This window comes from Mytilus galloprovincialis, chromosome 8 (genome assembly GCF_965363235.1).
Source record: "Mytilus galloprovincialis chromosome 8, xbMytGall1.hap1.1, whole genome shotgun sequence".
Classification (NCBI taxonomy): Eukaryota; Metazoa; Mollusca; class Bivalvia; order Mytilida; family Mytilidae; genus Mytilus; species Mytilus galloprovincialis.
Window position 1 is genome coordinate 68,841,297 of NC_134845.1, and position 6,964 is coordinate 68,848,260.

Below are 6,964 nucleotides of genomic sequence, written 5' to 3' on the forward strand. Positions count from 1 at the left end.
TGCTTATCAGTACATACTTGAGGGAATATAGGACTGCAATCATACACCAGGTTTCTATTTGTGGACATACATAAACGGTGAGAACATATTTTATGCTAATACTTATGATGACACAGTTTTTATGTTCGTGTGTTGTTAATTAAGGATCATAGTTTTGTACTCAACTAAATTTGTGTCGATAATATAATTAGATTCAGTCATATTCGTTTTAGCTGTTACTTATCTTTTAGTAGATGCTGTCAGAAATGTTGAATCATAAATACGCTAACTTTTACAACTGGTTCAGTACTCGAATTGAGGAACTCAAAGTTGTGTGTAAACACAAAATATCTGTGTAGTGATATTTGAAATGTTTCTATTTTTAACAGGCGAATGAGCTTTGAGTTGATTTTGAATGTACAGGAACATACAATAAATGTGTAAAAACTATGGAGCTATTAAATGCGTTCAAAGTAAATTTCATAGAACTTATTGGGTTTAAAAACGAATCTCAATTCGTACCCCGAAGATTCAACCACATAATTATGTGAAAATGTCACAGCTTCGAAACGAGCCATCATACATATCTAAGTTTACAATATGGACTGACCTACAGGAAAAACGTTACCATTACCGTCTATTCAAAATCAATTAAGGATATTAATCCAACTGTTCACTAATTTGTTTCTAACGTCAATTCCTGCACAATTACTTAAAATTTAATATTACGGATTATTTCATAGGCGTTCTGATCATATACATGCATATATATTATGATGGTATGCTATTAAATTTCTAACGGGAGTGATTGTGCATGCTTTATTTAAATAGGATGAGGACAAAATCTTTAAATCTCAGTCAAATAGAGGTCTGGAGCTGGCATGTCAGTAACTGATAGTAATCCTTTGTTAATTTATGTATCATTGTCATTTTGCTTAGTTTCTTTTGATACCTATTTTGACATCGGACTCAGGCTTCTTCTTACTGTGCGTAGATGTGTGTTTCTTTTATTTACATTGGCTGGAGGTAGTAGGGGAGGGTTAATATCTCACAAAACATGTTTTATATGAGGAGCCTCTAGTCTTTGTTAATCTTGTATGTTTTTAAGCGTAGTTCATTTATATGTATTTGACTTTAATATGACGTCCATTTTCATTGAACTGGTATTTATTTTTTATTAAGGCGCAAGCTAAGACCCACCTCAACGTGCGGGATGTTTTTGCTACGTTGAAGGCCTATTGGTGGCCTTCAGCTGTTGTACACTGTTTTGTCGGGTTATTGTCTCTTTTACATATCCCCCATTTCTATCCTCAATTCTATTTTTGAATATAAAATATGTATTTTCCTCAGTTAAAAGAAAAAAAAACTAAAGTTTCAAGAAATATATATGCATTGAAGACGCTTATATTTTATATTTTATAAGACACACACTGAATTTCAATTAAAGCAAAGTCAAAACAAAGCAATTGCTTAAGAGCATTGAAACATTTTGATTAATAGATATTTGCATGTTCAGAACGAGAACACATAACATTTAACACTAAATGTAATAGGTAAGTGTGGGAAATCTGGATTGCCACTGGAAATTAAAGGTTTAAAGAAAAAGACAGGAATGTCGAATCCGTCCACCTACTGTTACAATAATTCCAAACTGTCAGAGAGCGATGCTATCTTTATAAACAAGACACCGTTTATATTGATCAGACATTGTTCCGTATGTGTACAACCAGTACAACGAAACAAATGTTCGAATAGATTTTTCATTCTACCGAATATGTTGAACAGTCTATACATGTACACTTAATATTTTGAAATTCGACAATTGACATCGCATTCAAATTTTTTATCAAGTTAACAATAAATTGCCTGTTGCTACTGTTAATACTGTTAAAAAGTACTTTTATAACATAAACAATACGATTATACTGTTTCCCATTCCACCAGTTACATTCACGTACGCGGTGTACAGGTCAGCTCTGAAATAAAGTATGAACAGAACAGATTCAAACATACACTTAATATTTTGAAATTCGACAATTGACATCGCATTCAAATTTTTTATCAAGTTAACAATAAATTGCCTGTTGCTACTGTTAATACTGTTAAAAAGTACTTTTATAACATAATCAATACGATTATACTGTTTCCCATTCCACCAGTTACATTCACGTACGCGGTGTACAGGTCAGCTCTGAAATAAAGTATGAACAGAACAGATTCAAACAGTGTAGCCAATGACATTTACTCTTTTTAAAAAGCTATTAGAATTTCAAGATCAAGACAGATTCTGGCGTAATTTATCACGTCTAAATTTATTTCAGTAGCGAACTTAAAGCTCAACTTGTTTGGAAGTCTGTCAAAGTCGTACGACCAAGGTTACTTATTGAATTGTAGTTAATTTTTGGAGCAGTAACATATCTCATCATCAGTTAGAATTAGTAAGAAGAAAATTACCGAAAATACCGAACTCTGATCATACTATAAAACTGATAGGCACTTATTCAATGGCAAAATCAACTGCGCAAACATATGAAACAAATGGATAACTGTCAGATTCCGGACTTGATAGAGACATGTTTTTAGGTAAACATGGTGGATTGAACCTGGTGTTAGCTAGCTTAACCTCTCTGTATGACAATCGCATAAAACGCATAAAAATGTCTTTACTAGTTGCATGATTTACACCTTCTTTGAAAATACAACGGAAGCTTTATTTAAAAAAAAACAATGATTATATCATGATTATGTTCTTCTTCGAAAATCCGCGTAGTAATATATATTTTCGTGTGTTCGCTTGTAATTAATATATGAACTTTTTTTGTAGTAAGTTTTAAAAAAAAAATATGGCAGCATTAAGAACTTGTTTAGTCTTAGGTTTAAGTATAGTGCTTACTATGTCAGCCCCAGACAGGACATGCGATGACATACCAAGTGAATGCTGCTACGTACAGGAAGGTTTAGTGGTAAAAGACTTTAGAGCAGAGAGATGTAGATTATATACGGAACATCAAGGTATATCAATTTAAATGCAAACTATTCATGAAATATTTAAAGTCTTATGTAGCTCTATTAGTAGAACACATCTACAGAGGCAAATTAACTCTCATCTCTGAATTTTTTTTATCCACGTTTATATATTGCTGTGTAAAATTCAGTTTTCTTGCAATTATTGAATGCTTTCCCTAGGACTTTCTCTTCGTAATATAATACAAATCGGCTGCCATGATAAATGCATGGGCAAGGTCAAAGACTAGAAAACAAAATTAAAGACTCTGAAAAAAAAAAAACGTTGTCGGTAACGTCTGAATTTTTGCATTTCAACAAAAGGAACTCTAACACATTGTACACTAGAATATAGTATGAATACATATTGTGTTTCTAATATGTAATGTTTCACTCTGTATTCTATATGTTTTGTCAAAAACACAAAAAAGTTAAAAATGATCAGTCACGGGTCCCCATAAAACATATAAAGTCGTACAATTTCCCATTTAAGAATAATAAGGATTCGACGTACGATTTGATTTGGTAAGAGCTTTCATCTTGGCGATACGTTTTCCTTGTTCATATTTGAACTTGAATGGCATATGTCTTCATGAGTGTTTCAGAGAGGAAGACTTAAATTTATGAGAAAAGCTCACTTATTTTAGGCAAACCAAGCAATGGATGTACGTGAATACTACTATACTGATATTCCCATAGTGCACTTTTGTTCAAATTTAGAATAATTTCAATGATAAGTATGTCTTATATCTCTCTAGATTATTACGTCATTCAAAAGATTGAACATTTATTAAACTATCAAGAATTACTACACTGCAATTATTATCAGTGTATATGTGTATTATTAAACGAAGTTATTATAGACTAAGCACTAAATTCCGGCGGTCATATCTATTTGATTGTGCCCTTTTATATCAAATTTAATCAAGTAAACATTTTATAGGCTTAGTGAAAACAAGATCAAGCAACTGTAACGATCCAAACACGCTTACATTCCATAATGCTGGGTGCGAGGCTATGTGCACCTTTCTACCTTGGAACAACTACGGATGTTTGGACACACAACACAGAAATGCTTGGTTATATTGTCGAAATGGTAGCTCAATTTACGACACAAGTAACGGTGCTTGTGACAAACGCAGAGGAGGTAAGAATACAAAAAAAAAGATTATTTCTTGGGACGTTAACATTCTAAGTTGAAAGGCAGATAATCTGATTTTGATTCTTATTTTTTATCTTAAAGCTGGCTGTATTTTCCCCTTTTTTCACCTTGTGTGATAAAAGCGAAATACCAAATGACCAGGGTCTGTTGAATACATGAACTCACGTGAGCTAGCACACACGGTATAGTTCACTATGTTCAAATACATATATACAACACGTATGCATTGCAACTATGTAGACGACATTAAACGCATTATAAATATTTCATCAAAGACTATTTCTTGGGACGTTAACATTCTAAGTCAAAAAGCAGATAAGCTGATTTTGATTCTTATTTTTTATCTTAAAGCTGGCTATATTTTCCCCTTTTTTCACCTTGTGTGACAAAAGCAAAATACCAAATGTTCAGGGTCTGTTGAATACATGAACTCACGTGAGCTAGCACAAACGGCATAGTTCACCATGTACAAATACATATATACAACACGTATGCATTGCAACTATGTAGACGACATTAAACGCATTATAAATATTTCATCAACTTGAAAAATAAGAATATGATATGTACTTTTATTTAAGACTTTTAGTCGTAGCCGTCTTCTCAATCAGCTAACAATACCTTAAACTATGTTGATGGCATTTTATTATGTAGAAATTGTTGATTTAACCTGGTTTTATAGCTAGCTAAATCTCTCACTTGTATGACAGTCACATACAATTCATTTATTTTGACAATAGTATTTGAACAAAACAAAACAAACATACATGTAACGGGTAACAGTGTCAAAACAGTAAACTATGCTTATATGATGTTAACTTGTTTATTTTTTTGTAGATTTGTGTGTTATTGGGTAGATCATCACAAACACGTGGTTTGATAAATAAAGTAAAATTATTTAACAATTGCTGCTGTTGTGATTGTCTTAAAGTATATTATTATAACATAAAAACGGATTTACAGATGTTTATATGTTAACATTTCAAAATACAAGTTGTAGAAAAACAACAACCAATTATAACGTATTGTTCACAGGGAAATTGAAGATCTTTCCAATTTTTCAAAATCTTTTTTAAATATGATAAGTTAAACGGTTCCAGTTTAAACCGTTATTATTATTATTCGGTGATAGATTTTTTAACACAGATTAAGAAATACATAGATTGTGTATTTATTTCTTACGATAATTTAGATAGTTCACTAGTATAAAAATCCACTTCGTGTTTTATATAGGGCCGTTGTGGTTGAGTTGTCTTATAGTCCTTAATGTCAACACTGTGGATGTAGGTTGTGAGTTCAGTCAATGAAAGTGATATGTCAATCTTAATAACTAGGATTATCAAATTTTCCTTCCGAAAATCGGTATTCTCTCCAATGAAATTCCCAATTGATTATCATATATGCAATCACTTATTCAAAAATAAACCCACGCTATCGTATCGGTTTTTTGCAAATGTTTAAAATATCAAATGGGGCCTATTACTTCAAAATAATTTAACAATCATGAGTGATTTTTTTATAATATACTTTTAGCAGAAACATGGAAATAATCGTCTTAGAAAATAAACTGCATTGAAAAAGATTAATTAAATATATTTAATCGACGCCGTACATTGACCTATAATGGTTTACTTTTGTTTAAATTGTTATTTGGATGGAGAGTTGTCTCATTGACACTCACACCACATCTTCCTATATCTACCTAATGCTGAAGGCTTTTCTGTAGTCAGGAATGATAATATCTGAAGTGTGTGCTTTAATCATTGTTTTTAACGTTGAAATTGGTATTTATCATTTTTCTGGAAGGCCTAGGATAAATAATATATTTTTTAAAAAGTCACTGTGAATAGCAGTTATAAGATAGACATTGAGTGGTGACCAAAACATTAAATCACATGAAAAAAATAGATTGATTTAAAAAAAATACTTAATTAAAATTGGTTTTGGTTAGATGTCAGATGAAGTTCTAATGAATGGCATGAGATATATATGTATAACAGGAAAGAAACTATTACCAAACACAGCTGACAAGGAATTCAATGCCAACGCTGTGTTTAAGACCAGTTATGTTTTTTTTTGCTTGATGTTGCCATATACATACTTGGAAGCAGTATTATTGTAGAAAGGATACACTAGTTGATTTTTTAATAAAAAAGAGGTGTGGTATGATTGCCAATAAGAAAACTGTCCAATAATGTGCAAATTAGAGGATGTAAACAATTAAAGGAAATCCATGAATGAGGAAAACCCATACTTTTAAGTCGGATAGTGTAAGGTTTAATCACAAATATACTGAAATCTGAGAAAAAAGTCTTTAATCAAATGGCAAAGTTAAAAGCTGTAACATGCTTAAACATATGAAACAAATGGAAAACAACTGTCACAATCCTGATTTAAAATATGCATTTTCTTAAGTACGAAATAGTGAATACACCTGGTTTTGTAGCTAGCTAAGCCTATCACTTGTATGACAGTTGCATACAATTCCAATATAATGGCCACGATGTGTGAACATAAAAAAGAAATAACAGGTAAACATGTCAAAGGGACATCTACCAATTAGTATTCAGAAACAAGCATCAAGTGCTTATATTAATAAGCACTTGATGCTTGTTTCTGAATACTAATTGGGAAGGTGTTTTATAAAATATACTTGCATTATTCATAATAAAATATTGTTACACCAAACATGTAAAAAATAAGGATATAGCAGTCAACATTGTGTTTTTATCTTAATCACTTTAAAACTCACAAATATATACACAAACATTAACCATGGCCCAATTACACAATGATGGGATGTATAAGTATAGAGCCAAG

At 31.5% G+C, this 6,964-nt stretch overlaps 1 long non-coding RNA gene across 1 annotated transcript; it reads left to right on the top strand.

The window, feature by feature from the left end:
• On the top strand, positions 1-5,049 carry LOC143043487 (uncharacterized). Its single transcript, XR_012968422.1, has 4 exons — positions 1-77; positions 2,804-2,991; positions 3,926-4,129; positions 4,982-5,049. It is a non-coding gene; the product is annotated as an uncharacterized LOC143043487 (long non-coding RNA).
• The last annotated feature ends 1,915 nt before the right edge of the window (positions 5,050-6,964 follow it).